This window comes from Eumetopias jubatus, unplaced genomic scaffold, assembly GCF_037043125.1.
Source record: "Eumetopias jubatus isolate StellerSeaLion01/CBP00866 unplaced genomic scaffold, mEumJub1_p1.0 scaffold_1, whole genome shotgun sequence".
Lineage (NCBI taxonomy): Eukaryota > Metazoa > Chordata > Mammalia > Carnivora > Otariidae > Eumetopias > Eumetopias jubatus.
The window spans coordinates 137,726,844-137,742,502 of record NW_028274807.1 but is presented as its reverse complement, the minus strand read 5'-3'; the positions used below and the strand labels follow the sequence as shown (position 1 = coordinate 137,742,502).

The 15,659-nt window shown below is 39.1% G+C and overlaps 1 protein-coding gene across 1 annotated transcript in view; it reads left to right on the top strand.

Moving 5' to 3' along the window:
• THRB (thyroid hormone receptor beta) overlaps positions 1-15,659 on the top strand; it is a 206,144-nt gene that overhangs the window by 30,324 nt on the left and 160,161 nt on the right. The gene's annotated exons all lie outside the window — the stretch shown is intronic.

Here is a 15,659-nt window from a genome sequence, read left to right as displayed (position 1 = left end):
AAGGAGCCAAAGCTGGATTAAAGCAAGGCAAACCTGATTTTGAATCCTGCATAGAATTGGGTGTCCTTGGGCTAGTTCCCAAACTTTTCTGACCCTTTCTTCCCTCGCTTTAACAATGGAGCTCACAATAAATACTTTTCACAGTGATATAGGGGAAATAATGTAATGGATGTGAAACACTTGGCTTTTGTGGTGTGCATATCACATACCTCTTTATCTCATGATTAAAGCGTATCAAAATGCTTCCAACCCGTTGTTATCAGTTGGCACTTAAAGGAAAATGTACTTCTTTTCATTTGATAATTAGAATGCAACATGCAAATGGTCATGTTGAACTTAGCTTGGGATCAGTTACCACCTATCAACAGATACTAATATTGATACCTGTACCACCATTGACCTTGGCCTCATCCCACACATGCAACTTCTATTGCCAGCAGCAACCCCAACACCAGTGTATTGATGTTACATGCACATTCCTACCCAATAGTGCCATATACAGTCCACCTATATATGCTAATTCCTACCTCCACATCCTTTGCAATCCATAGAAATGATTTTCCAGGTAATCAGTCATAGGAGTAAATGCCTGTATGTAACTGCACATAGAAGAGACTTGTTTTGAAAAAATAAAAAAATATATAAATATATGTATTTATACATAAATTATTATGTATTATACATAAATTTTTGTATCTGTGTATTATACATAAATATATGTATATATGTGTATATACTTATATATGTATGGGAGGGTAAAATTGTGTGAGCAAGTTCAATATAACGTGCGGGAAGATAGATTATGATGTTGAGAAAAAGAAAGGAAAGTGGGTAGACTTAGGAGACATACTCCTGAATACAAAGCAAATTATAGCCTTTGGTGTGTAAAATGTATGCCAGTTACACTGACAACAGTGCCTCTCAAATGTTAGCATGCACTTGACTCCCAGAAGGGCCTTGGGTTCCTGGTCCCTCACTCCCAGACCTTCTGATTCAGTAGGTCTCAGTGGAGCCAGATAATTTGCATTTCTAACAAGTTTCCAGATGATGTTGATGCTGGTGGTCCGGGAAACCACTCTGAGAACCACTGATTGAAATAATTTGAAAACGAATTTAGGAGCTTTTCATCTTTTTCAGGGGCCCAGAATAGTTTTTTTCCCTCCAAGTTTTTATTTAGATGTCAGTTAGTAAACGTACAATATAATATTAGTTTCAGATATACATTAGAGTGATTCAACACTTCCATACAACACCCGGTGCTCATCACAGCAAGTGCCCTCCTTAGTCCCCGCCCCCTACGTCACCCATCCCCCCAGTCACCTCCCCTCTGGTAACCATCAGTTTGATCTCTATCATTAAGAGTCTGTTCTTGGTTTGTCTCTCTTTTTCCCCCCCTTTATTCATTTGTTTTGTTTCTTAAATTCCACATATGGGTGAAATCATGATATTTGTCTTTCTCTGACTTATTTCACTTAGCATTATACTCTCTAGCTCCATCTATGTTGTTGCAAATAGCAAGATTTCATTCTTTTTGATGGCTGAGTAATATTCCATAGTACAATATATACCACTTCTTTATCCATTCATCAGTCGATGGACATCTGGGCTCTTTCCATAATTTGGCTATTGTAGATAATGCTGCTATAAATATCAGGGTGCATGTATCCCTCCAAATTCATATTTTTGTATCCTTTGGGTAAATGGTCCAGAACAGTTTAAATAGCTATGTTCCATAAGTTTTGGTAGGAAATAAATATTCTCCTTTTCATTGGTTCTAGGTAGTTTATAGTTAAAATTTTGCTTTTCTCATTAATTCTAGAGTTATTTTGAAGGAAGTTTATTTTATTTTATTTTTGAAGTAGTTAAGCTTGACTAGCTATTGCTTTAATTTTTTTAATTTTTTATTGTTATGTTAATCACCATACATTACATCATTAGTTTTTGATGTAGTGTTCCATGAGTCATTGTTTGAGCATAACACCCAGTGCTCCACGCAGAACGTGCCCTCCTCAATACCCATCACCAGGCTAACCCATCTCCCCACCCCCCTCCCCTCTAGAACCCTCAGTTTGTTTCTCAGAGTCCATCGTCTCTAATGGTTCATCTCCCCCTCCGATTTACTCCCCTTCATTCTTCCCCTCCTGCTATCTTTTTTTTTCTTAACATATATTGCATTATTTGTTTCAGAGGTACAGATCTGTGATTCAACAGTCTTGCACAATTCACAGTGCTCACCATAGCACATACCCTCCCCACTGTCTATCACCCAGCCACCCCATCCCTCCCACCCCCCACCACTCCAGCAACCCTCAGTTTGTTTCCTGAGATCAAGAATTCCTCATATCAGTGAGGTCATATGATACATGTCGTTCTCTGATTGACTTATTTCACTCAGCATAACACCCTCCAGTTCCATCCACGTCGTTGCAAATGCTATTGCTTTATTATTTAATATCAACTTTATTTGCTTATGATCTAAGATTATGGTCTATTCAAGTATCTACTTTGAAATCATCTGTTCTTTATTTTTTTTTAAGATTTTATTCATTTATTTGACAGAGAGAGACACAGAGAGAGAGGGAACACAAGCAGGGGGAGTGGGAGAGGGAGAAGCAGGCTTCCTGCCGAGCAGGGAACACAACGTGGGGCTCGATCCCAGGACCCTGGGATCATGACCTGAGCCAAAGGCAGACGCCCAACGACTGAGCCACCCAGGCGCCCCTGGAATCATCTGTTCTTTAAAAGTTAGTTGGACCCCAGCTCTGAAATTGCTGCATCCTCATACCCCCGTCCCCAACACATCCTTTTAAATGACAGAATTTTAATTACTGTTTCAATCTCTTTTTATTAAATTTTTCTCATTCTTCTTGGATTAGTTAATTCCTATTTTGTTAAGAAATAACCCCTTCTCTCTAGAATTTCACATCTATTGCAATAGAATTTAATGTAGTACTTCCTTATAATTACTTTCATGTTTGTGTGTGTTTCTTCTTTTCAATCCTAATATTTTCCTCTCTTCTTTCCGGAATCATACTCATGCAATGGTTTTATATTTTATAAAAGAAACAGCTTTTGAATTTATTTGTTCTTTCTACCATTTTGGTTTTCCACTTCATTCGTTTCAGTATTTATCTTTACTAATTCCGTCTTCATTCTTTACTCGGGTTTATCCTTTTGTTCTTCATGGAATTTCTTAGTATTGGCACTGTGTTCATTTATTATAAGTCTCTCAGGAACAAAGCTGTCATAACTATAAGCTGTACATTTTCCTCTGAATATAACTTTAGCTATGTTCCATAAGTTTTGGTAGGAAATAGTTTAAGGTTAAATTTTGCTTTTCTCATTAATTCTAGAGTCATTTTGAAGGAAGTTTTATTTTATTTTATTTTTCAAGTAGTTAAGCTTGACTAGCTATTGCTTTATTATTTAATATCAACTTTATTTGGTTATGATCTAAGATTATGATCTATTCGAGTATCTACTTTGTAAAATAAGTTAAAATTTTCTTTTCAGCCTTGTAATTTATTTATTTTATTAATGTTCAATTGTGATGCAAGGTCTGTGCAGAAATCTGTTAGATTGTGTGGCTTATATGTTTCAAATCTTTATGTCCTTTCTTGTATTTGGGCTCCTTGATCAATCCTGAAAATTCCAAATCATTTCCTAAAGCCAGTGTTACCTTTATTCCAAAACCCAAGGAACAAAATACAAACCAAAAACCTATGGACCAATTTCACTTATACATACAGATGCAAACTTTTAAATAAAGCAGTCCAGAAGGACCCCAAGAGAATAATACGTTATGACAAAGAAGGACTTGTTCCTGGAGCATAAACATGGGTAAAAATCAGGGGAGCTATCAGAATAATTTGTCTCATCAATAAAAAAAGATTATAACAATACATGTAGAAAAAGCATTTGAAAAATTCAACCATTTTTAATTTAAAAAAATAAACCTGGGCGCCTGGGTGGCTCAGTCGTTAAGCGTCTGCCTTCAGCTCGGGTCATGATCCCAGGGTCCTGGGATGGAGCCCCACATCGGGCTCCCTGCTCAGCGGGAAGCCTGCCTCTCCCTCTCCCACTCCCCCTGCTTGTGTTCCCTCTCTCTCTGTGTCTCTCTCTGTCAAAAAAATAAAATCTTTAAAAAAAAAACCTTACTTTCTATTTCTCTTTTACTGAAATATGATAACTTTAATTACTTTCTACTTCTGTTTTATTTAAATATGATAAAGACTATCTGCCAAAACTAAGAAATAACAAAATTCTAAATGGTGAAACTCTAAGGCTCTTTACATTAAATTTAGGCATAAGAGAGTGTTTCAATCATCCATTGTCACAATAATACCTTAGAACAAATAACTACCAAACTCCAAGGACATATGATAATAAACATATAAGTAACTCACAGTCAGTGGGGATCAGGGGATGTGGGCTGGGCTTTTGTGCCTGTCTGTGGTCAGCTACCAGTTATCTAGGCAGCTCTGGGATAGTGACTGGGCTTACCCATGTATCCGGGACTGGCTGGCTGTGGACTAATTTAAGATGGCCTCTGCTAGAACAATTGGGAAAATTTTACTCTGTACAACATGTTCTCACCTTCCCCAGCCAACCCAGGCATGCCTTCACGGTGGTGACAGAGGAATAAGAATAAGAGCATTTACAATGACATTTACAATGTCAGAGCATTTTCCAAGCCTCTGCTGGTATCATATTTGCTAACATCCCATTGACCAAAGCACTCATGGGGCTCAGCCTAGACTCAGGATGTGAGGGCACTGCGAAGTTTCATGACAAAGGACATGGATACGGAGATAACTGAGACCGTCTTTGCAATCTTCTGCAGATAGAAATCCCTGGTTCCACCAACGTTATTCATGATAGCTTCAGAAGTTCCAGTAAATTTATATAGAATAAATATTTAGCATAATTCATGCAACCAGAAAACTAATATTATCATTTTTTTTGTTCATGATGTGATGGCATATCTACAAAAGTCAAAAGACTCCAGTAAAAAATTGCTACAATTGATAATGATATTTGGCAAGGTGGCAAGATTGAAAAATAAATGTAGAAAAATCAATAGGTCTTCTTTTTAGTCATTCCTTTGACAGATATTTATTGAACACCAACTGAATGAATGCCAAACACTCATCTAGGGCCTGGAGATAATAGTAGTCAACAAAAGGGACATTGCAGTTGGAGGAAATGGAAAATAAACCACAAATGACTAAATGTAAGTCAGATGGTAACAAGTGCTATGGAGAAAAATAGAAAGCCAAATAGCTTATAGCAAATGCTTGGTAGGAAGGTGGGCAGCAGGCAGAGGTATGCTGTTGTCTATGGCGTGATCAGGGAAGGCCTCACTGTTAAAACTGTGAACATCTGAGCAGAGGTTTGAAGTACATGAGGAAGCCTGCCATGCAGATAACTGGAAGAAGCCCATTCTAGTGAGAGGGAACAGCAAGTTCTCAGGCTCTCAGCGTTGTACATGGTGTGCTTTATTTATAATAGTTATCAATTACAAATAGAAGTGGAATTGTTACCATAACAATACAAATTATAACATACTTAGGAATAAACTTCAGCAAGAAATGATAATTTGAAGAACATAAAACATTATCTGTGAAAACCTAAGAAACTATTTTAAAAACAACAAAAGAAGAGGTTCACTTGCCTACCAGATACTTGAACATATTGAAGGAACCATATCAAAATAACGTGATATTGGCAAAGGAGTAAACAAACTGATCAACACTGACTGGAGAGTCCATCTGGAACTAAAGCTGTACCCCTACTTGCTAACATCTTCAAAAGTAAATTCCAGATAGATGAGGGCACACTTTATTTTAATTGAGCAATTAATGTATGTTAGTTGTCTATTGCTGCCATAACAAATCATCACTAACCTAGTAGCTTCAAGAAAACAAATGTATTATCTAACAATTCTGTAGGTAACAAGTCTGACATAGGTCTCAGCAGGGTTGCATTCCTTTCTGAGGCACTGAGGGAAAATCCATTTCCTTGCTATTCCTAAGAGTCGTCCACATTCCTTGGCTTGTGGCCCCTTCCTCCATCCTCAGAGCCTGCGATGTTGCATCTCTCTAACCATACTTCTGTAGTCATATCTCCTTCTGACCACACCTAAGAAATGTTCTCCCCTTAAGGACTTGTGTGACTAGATTGGACCCCCCCCCCGGATAATCTAGGATAATCTCACCATCTCAAGTCTGCCCCCTTACCACACCTGAGTCCCTTCTGCCATGAAAGGCAACATTTTCCTAGGTTCCCGGGATAAGGGCATGGACGTCTTTGGGGACCTTCTCTGTGCCTACAACAAACATTTTAAAGGAGATTTGAGAGAATATTTTTATAACCCAGATGTCAGGGAAATGTTTATATTCAACAGGGAACTAACTCATAAAGGATAAAGGAAAAGATGAGCATGCTGTACCATGTAATTTGTTTTAATTGTATGATCAAACATATAAACAAACTCTAAAGACATATGCTAGATGTCTTCCAACATGTGGCAGACAATATGTTCACGTCTGCATTTTTACAGTGGTTATAAGAATTATTAGGGGGAAAAAAAACTTTGGAAAATGGGGAAAAGATCTGAATAGTCAAGTCACATGACAGCAAATCCAAATGGCCAATAAAGCCACATGAAAATATGTTCAACCTCAGTAGTTTTTGGAAGAACACAAGTTTATGGTAACAATGAGTATATTAGTTCCCTAAAGCTGCCATAATGAATTACTACAAACTTGGTGGCTTAAAACAATAGAAATTTATTCTCACAGTTCTAAGGGCGAGAAGTCCAAACAAAATCAAGGTCAGGGTCATCCTCTCCCTGAAGGCTCTAGGGGAGGATATATCCTTTGGTCTTCCAGTGTCTGGTGGCTCTAGGTGTTTGCTGGCTGGTGGTTCTATCAGCCCAGTCTCCACCTCCTTCTCCACATGGCTCTCTTCTCCCTGTGTCTCTCTCCCATGTGTCTCTTATAAAGATATTTATTGAATTTAGGGCCCACCAGAGAATCCACAATGATTTCATCTAGATATCCTTAGTTATATCTGCAAAGACCCTTTCTCCAATGAGGTCATATTTATAGATTCTGGGAATTAGGACATGGACATATCTTTTGGGGGGATGGGGGCTACCATTCGTCCACTATAATAAGATACTAACTCTCCCATCAAATTGGTAAAAATTTTAAAAGAGCCCTAATATCCACCACTGTGGTAGATGAGAGATGGGGGAGAGGGGGGTGAATCTCATACATTGCTATGGTCTTGTGAATTTTTGAAAAGTCTTAATGCAAACACACACACACATCACACACACAAACACACACCATATATTACATGACTCAGCTTCTGGGAAACTGGCCCATAAAAATAAAAACATCAGTATGCCAGATTTGGTAAACAAGAATGTTATTGCATCATTGTTGTGATGAAGGAAAGAAGAATCTGGAAACAAAATGAATGCCCAGCAATCAGGGAATGATTGAAAAACATTGTGGTACACCTATACCATGGATATGTATATATAAGAGATTTGAGAAATATACAGAAGAATAATCAGCTTTTTTTATGGGTACAGTGATTGGCAGATCGTGCTAGAAGTCATGTTTGAGGTTTTAAGTGGAAAAGATTTCTTTCTTTTGAGTCACAATGCCTGGGATCCTGTTTAAACTTCTTGATCCCCTAATTCTTGGTATAATTGAGCAAAGTGACACGTCACCAGCCACCCTGGATCCGCGACTGTCAGCCTCAGGTAGGAGGCCGCCCCTGCTCACCTCTCAAGCTCCTCGATCCTGTGAGTAGATGCCAAATTCCAGAAGGAGCAAAGTGTTTGGGTTCTGCTCCCCCTGAGGTGTAGTGAGGATATTGTTTTGTGATTTGACTGGACAGACGCAGAGATGTAATCAGTGGCTTTTGACAGAGTCATTGCTGAGTAAGTGAGAAAGTTCCTGCGCCGTTTAGACCAGGAACTGAGAGGCAGTGTTGGGACGTTCCATTCAAAGATGCCTTGGCCCTGCTTTCTGTAATTCCCCCAGAATATTTTGAGCCATGGGAATACATTGAAAAAGGCACTACACAGCTTTTTCCTCCAGAAAAAAACCACACGCATGCAAAGGTATAAACTCTGGTATGTTTGCTTTAAAAAAAAAAACTTGCCCACAAAACTCAAGGCTTCCTGGAATCTCTATTAAGAATTCAGATGTACTGATGATAAATTTCTAAATACCATAATTTCAGCCAATACTATTAACAAGTAGAAAAAAGAGGAACAATGCATGTGTGTGTGTCTGTGTGTGTGTGTGTTCATAAGAACTATTTTTTTTTTAAATCATGGGGGAATGAAGTTACACCTGGCAACCTGTGAAAACCTGAGATCGGATAGTTTATTGATCCTTTCAAATTGTTTGCACACTACGTGGTATAGAGTGTCAGGTCTGTGTTAACTCCAGAATACTTAGAAATATTCAAAAATAAGTTATCACCTCAAATCTCTTGAAAAGCATCCAAAGATCAAGTAACTCTTCCCAGAGACCTACCCTGCCCAGGCTCTTGAAAGCCCTTCTTATTTTTAGAGAACACTTGGGTATAATGCATGATTCATAGTTTCTTCTTCTATATTTTGATCTTATTCTATAGTGAATATAAATTACTTTCCTAATCAGAAAAAAACTACATTAACTAAAAACTCATCTATGTGATTTGAGAATTACAGTTCATAAAGTATTTTTGGAGTGGATTTTTAAAGAAACAACCAAACGAGTTATAATCCATAATCAGAATTTCATAGTGTGAATGCCGGGAGACCTTTTTTTATGCTGATATTTATAGGAGATTAAACTCTCAATAAGTTACAAATGTGAGAGACAGTGTGCAGTGCAGGGGAAGGGCCTTCTGTGTAAGTGGGACCTAAAGCCAAATGTGGCAATTTGCTTCCTCTCTAAGCCTCTGTTTATTCATTTGTTAAGTAGAGATGACACTAGTTCTTACTTTTGCAGAGTTGTTACAAGACTTAGGGTTACAGAGTGTCAGAAAATTGCACCCAATAACTAACAATATATGAAAATCTGGGAAAATATTTCTTTCTCATGTTCTTCCTTGTTTTCAATAACCATGAGCAAGAGAAATACAAGATGGATTAGGTCGTTTGTCTTCAAAATACTATTGGCCCAGTAATTATCTCTCAATAATTATTTGCTCTAAATAGGCCCACTATACTGCAGGGTGATCATGGGAACAAATAAAACCTTTTAATGAGAAGAAGTGATATTAGAAATCAGGTCTGTGGTTCCCATGGGCCCTGGGTCATGCCTGTGAGGGAATGCTCCTGGATGACTGGTAAACATCAGGTTTTTTATCTGTGTGCTGTTTACATAGTTCATACATTTACATCCCCTGCATGTGTCTATAAGTGTGTTATACTTTAATAAAAAATGGAAACCAAAAAAAGAAAGAAGCAAAGGGGTGTCCCAGAAAGTATCACCTATATAGTCTTGAATGGACCTCATTCTTCTATTTTAATCTTTCTCACATTTCATAAACACATGAGAGGAGAAATCAAAATGAGTGCTTTAGAACAGAGGTTTTCAGCTACGGTTGGGCATCAAAACTCCAAAGCGAGTTTTGATTTGGAGTTTTTTTTTAAAGTAAACATCAAGGGGCACCTGGGTCGATTGAACATCCAACTCTTGGTTTCAGCTCAGGTCATGATTTCAGGGTTGTAGGATTGAGCCACACGTTGGGCTCCATGCTCAGCAAGGAGTCTGCTTGAGATTCTCTTTCTCTAACCCTCCCCCAGCACACACACGCACTCTCTCACTCCCACTCTTTCTGTAAAATAAGTAAATAAATCTTAAAAAAAAAAAGGTAAACATCAAGATCTGCCCACCCCTAGAGATGATGATTCACTGGATCTGGGAGAGGGGCCCGGGAATCTGTATTTTTAACTCCAAATTTAGGAATATTCGACTGCTCTCAAGTCTAAAGCAGAGGTTCCTAAACTTTGCTGCATTTTGGAATCACCCAAGGAATTTAAAAAATATTGAGGGCTGGATTCCACCCCTAGAGCTCCTAATTTAATTACCTGGGAAGTGACTAGGGCATCCAGATTTTTTTTTCTGGGCATCTAAATTTTTAAAATTTTTGCTGCATTTTGGAATCACCCAAGGAATTTAAAAAATATTGAGGGCTGGATTCCACCCCTAGAGCTCCTAATTTAATTATCTGGGAAGTGACTAGGGCATCCGGATTTTTTTTTTTTTCTGGGCATCTAAATTTTTTTCTGGGCATCCCCCCCAGATGATTCCAATGTACAGTATTTATGAACAACTATCTAAAACAGAGGGAAGGAGCTTGGAAACCTCTTCTAGGTGTTTATGAACAGCAGGGAAAACATGGAGGGAATCTCAGCATCATCTAATTGGTGAACGCCAAATCTGCCACCACTCCTTCCACAATTTACCCTGCCCTGTGGCTTTCACATAAGGAAAACATTTATTGTATATTTCTATAATGAGTATGTATTTGTTTATAGGGCCTTAATATCCTGTCTGAGTCATCATACTTTTAGCCTGTAAATTTCTAAATGGCGGGGCAAGGGCGGCGTAACTGCTTATACAGACAATGAAGTGCAGCCATTCAATGGACAATCACAAGAATGCAGAAATTGCTTTCTGCAGATCACCAGAGAGGCAGACACCAGCATTTTATAACCCATCTACCCCAGTGAGTTCACTGTAGGAAAAGAAAATGCAAGAAACAAACTCTTCTTGGAGACCAAGAGATTTCACAGAGGTTAGCATTAGACTCTCCCACGTAAGATTTGGATTCTAAGATTCCATCACTCTGGTGATGAAAAATGCTTCTATTTTGATTGGGAACTCAATGCGCCAGATGACTATGCTCCATGTTTATGCAAATTCTTAACTCTTTTCCTCCTCTCTAACTCATGGGTCCTACCTTGTATTCAATCCCTTCAAAAGACTGCTTCTTAGGACGCCTGGCTGGCTCAGTCGGTTAAGCATCTGACTCGGTTTCAGCTCAGGTCATAATATCAGGGTTGTGAGATCGAGCCCCACATTGGGCTCCACGCTCAGCACAGAGTCTGCTTGAGATTCTCCCTCTCCCTCTGCCCCTCCCCCCACTCATACACTCTCTCTAAATAAATAAATAAATAAAATCTTTAAAAAAGAAAAAAAAGACTTCTTTTCTCAGATATGCCTTAGAATTTCCTTTACTATGTCCAAGAGGTAGAACTAAGTGGGATTGGAAAGGGTAGGGCTCTTGTCATTTATCAAGGGACTGGAAGTTGCCCTTAAAATAAGCAAAAATCCAGAACCCAAAGTTTGAATCATTTTGCCTATCGGAGAAATAGTTTAGCTAAAAGACTTTTTAGTGAGAGGTGGCAAAATTAGCTCTAATGTCTTAACATTGTTCTCATAAACTTAAGCATAAAGCTTCTGGACAGCCCTACTCAACAGCCATCCCTGAAGGAACCATGCTTCTCTGTCAGAAGTGCCCTCCTCCATCCTTAATACCTTTATACACTCCTGTTCATCCTACGATAACTCATTCCTGAAACCTTCCCTCGCTGGCCAGGAATTGAGGATGAAGATTTGCTCTCTCCTTGTATTCTTACAACACACTGTTCACATATTGGATTATAGGATGTGTCATGGTGTGTTGTAAATATTTATCTTCTGGCCATGCTCCTCTTTTAGACCTGGGCTCTTCTTAAAGGAGGAGGGAAACTTACTCAAATTCCCAGCCTGAGAACTTAGTCCGAGGTCTTGGCACGTGGTAGGAATCACACCACCTAATCACAGCAGACGATGTTTGGCAAATGAATTGCCCATTCTGACAGTGTGGCCATATTTATTAGCAGAAGCTCTGGACGGCAAAGCTTTTAACTGAAGCTGACATTATCCTAAAATAGGAAGCCACATCAATGCTGCCTTTTGACGTGATAGAAGTCAGCTCTCATTCCATCCAAATAACTCTGGACTCTCCAATGGGGCCCTAATGGAAGATCAAAGAGGTTCTTAAGACCTGGTCCTTTTTTCCATTTCAAGTAGTGGGTTAATGCTACAGGTTAACTCTAAGCTCTCAACTCTAAGCTGGAATGGCAAAGGAGGCATATCTGACCTTTAATTCTAAGTGAAATGAAAAGACAATGGAGTTGGAGAGGTAAAGGTACAAAAGAGAAAGCTAAGTGGTAAGTTGGGGTAGGAGGAGGGTATAACATTAGGTAAAAAGGGATGTAGATCATCAATCTGTGCTGTCCAGTACTACAGTCACCAGCCCTGGGTGGCTCTTTAATTTCAATGTAAATTGATAAAAAACAAAATTAAATATTCATTTCCTCAGTCACACCAGTCACATTTCAGGTGCTCAGTAGCCACACATGGCTAATGGCTCCCACTTTGGACAGTACAGATAAAGAGTATTGCCATTATCACAATAAGTCCTATTCGACATCATTGGATAAATCCCACCCTTTTACAGATGGGAAGCCTGACCACTGGAGAAGGTTAATGACTAGCCACAGACACACAGTAGGCCTACACCTGGGACCCAAACCTCAGAAACCCCAGGCTGGCCCTCCAACACTCCATGCTGTGAGATTCGCCCACTTTCGCTCTCTAATTTGTCCGTGTGAGTCAAAGAAAATGAGGAAGGCTGTCGAATTCCAGATGAATTCAAAAGTATCAAGTAGCCATTTGGTGCTGTTATACTAAGCAAACTTACTGAAAGAAAATTTTTAAGTAAAAAGTTCGGGTATAGTAATTATCTAAAATGGAAAACTTCTGAACAAAACTTGTCTTTGTACTTAAAACACTAAGCTACGTGGTCTTAAAAAGCATCATCTAATCACTCAACTTAATATCAGGTCAGGAAGTTGCATGGTAATCAGTAACTTCCGGGCACATACTTGTAGCTATTTAACTACCTGCTTTTGTATAATAATTACACATTGTTGTGCCGTAAAATATTACTTCCAAAAAATTCACATTTGCATCTTCTAAATATACCGAATTGTGGTTAGAGCTGTCACCCATCATGCATTGACATAAGTTATTTGGCTTTTCAAAATGTTGCTTATATATGTTCAAATTTCTTTCTTATATCTTGAGCTGGTTTCGATAATATAATAATGTGCTCATGTATGCCCTCCTATAAGGAATATCAGTTTTCTTTATACATTTAAATTGGGTTTCCAAGAACCATAGTGCTAAGTTTTCAGACTTGGGGCAACATTTAAAATAGGATTATGTGATGGGGAGCCTGGGTCGTTCAGTCGTTGAGCATCTGCCTTCGGCTCAGGTCATGATCCCGGGGTCCTGGGATAGGGCCCCGCATCGGGCTCCCTGCTCGGCGGGAAGCCTGCTTCTCCCTCTCCCACTCCCCCTGCTTGTGTTCCCTCTCTTGCTGTGTCTCTCTCTGTCAAATAAATAAATAAAAATCTTTTTAAAAAATTAAATTAAATTTAAAAAATAGGATTGTGTGAGAAATTTGAGTTGGTGTCATAGGTACTGGGACATTTTTTGGTCATGGTTTTTCAGAAGGCTAGAGGGGATTTTCTTGAATTTGCGGATAATTTATCTTCTTACTTTTGAGTGAGAACATCTCCATCCTGTTTCCTTTCGAGCCTTGGATGACCATGCTGAGAGCTGGTCACTTATTAGAAAGCAATGTACAGCTCATGTGAAGGGGACATTTCATCTCCAGTGACTGGAGTTACATGTCCATTGCGTTTGGGTTATTTGACCGGAAGTGCGGGCCCTGCAGTGTGGTTGGATGATACTGGCGTGAGTGGCTCCAAACTCTAGGGAAAGCTCAGCAGCTTAGCTGACTTAACAACACGTCTCAACGTTCTCCAGTCCATTCAGGCATCAGAGTGTCTGGAAGTCATGATCCTCATTCAGAGCACCACAACACAGCAATACAGAGAACTTTCAAAGGTAACCAACCTAATTTTGGGTGAAATCACTAATATTTTATACTTGATTCTGGGACAGACCCGTGAAGGGTAGCATGTACAAAAAACTAAGAGAAAGAAACAAAAGAAAATTTTGCAGCTAAGAAGTTCTATCAAATGATATATTTTTCTTAGAAAATTGGTAAAATTTGGTGTTTTTTAAATAAATTAAAATACTTTGGCAAAACTTCCATTTTTGCATTGAAATGCCCCCGTGTAATTTATGGGACATGGGTGTTTTATGTGGCCTGGGAACTCTGGCATAGATCAGTGAAAGGGCCAGGAAGCCAAAGGAACTGGTCCAAATTTGCAGCAAGAATCCTGTGTTTATGGTATTCTGGTATTGTTTTGCCAGAATGTACTTATAGTATTATTTACACAAAGTCGTAGCACTTGTTACCCTTATGGTACTCCATGTGAAATGTCTTACAGCTATTATCTCACTCAACCTTCACAAACCCTCTGAGATGGAACTATGTGATCCTATTTGACTGATAAGGAAACAGGTTGAGAGAGGTGAAGCAAACTGCCCGAGGTTGCACAGCTAGTAAGTGATGGAGCTGCATTTGAACCCAGGACATCCTAACTTCAAAACGGCTACAAGATCTTGCCTCTCAAAGAAAGGCCAAGGAGAGGCTAGGCTTAGCAGGCTCAGGACTTCTGGAAGAGTTTGGGCTACCAAGCCAGACACCCATGTTCTACAGCTTCCTGTTGGTTTTCAGTTCCAGAGAGCAGTTGTGGTCTTTAGTTTATTTGCCATGTACATCTCGATTCCTCCATCCCCTTCTCCTCTTTCCATCAGATTCCACAAAGGGAATAATTTAATCAAACTAAATGAACATTTCCTCAAAATCCTTTTCCCAGAACGTCTGGAGAAATTCCAGCAAGCAGTTCTAAATCTTAGTGAAACGCATTTTGCAGGAGTAGCTGTCCTTTAACAGGGAGAGAGAGAGAGAGAGAGAGAGAGAGAAGCCTTCTGAAATAACTGTGAAAATCAGAGCAAGAGTCTACAAAGTCTTCCAAAGAGTGGTTCAAAGGCCTCTAGTCTACTCCTTGTGTTCTGAATTTTTGGTTCATGGCTAATTTTGCAAATAGCTTCAAAGCAAGTTGCCCTCCTTCCTTTATTGATTTTTAAACCTAACATTTAATGATCCTGTTAACAACTGTAGTTGAGATGAGGCCACTGACTTTTTTTTAATCAGCTAGATTTATTGGCTACCCGATATTTGCCAGGTACTGTGCTGAGAACCAGGGATTCATGAATGAGGGCAAGATGGTTCCTGGCCCTGAGCAGGGGGCTTTACCGTCCAGCCAGGGAGAAGGGCAAAGAGCAAAGTGGTGCACTTAATGCCATGTGTGGGGAACTCAGAGAAGGAAGCCAAATATCTGCATCTCATTCAGAGCCCTGCTTACGTTCAAAATACAAGTATTACATTTATAGACATCCGTAATGCCCCTGAGGGCTGAAAGGCGTCATTTTTGTAGACACTGTGACCATGGAGCTCTTTAAAAAGTGTTTTATTAAAAGTAATGCAAGTAAAAAAAGAAGAAGAAGAAGAATTAATGACATTGAGAAGTTCAGAAGGATATAAAATAAAATGTAAAATCCCCATCCCCATCTCCCAGCCCTACTCCCTGCAGGTCACCACTAGTAAAA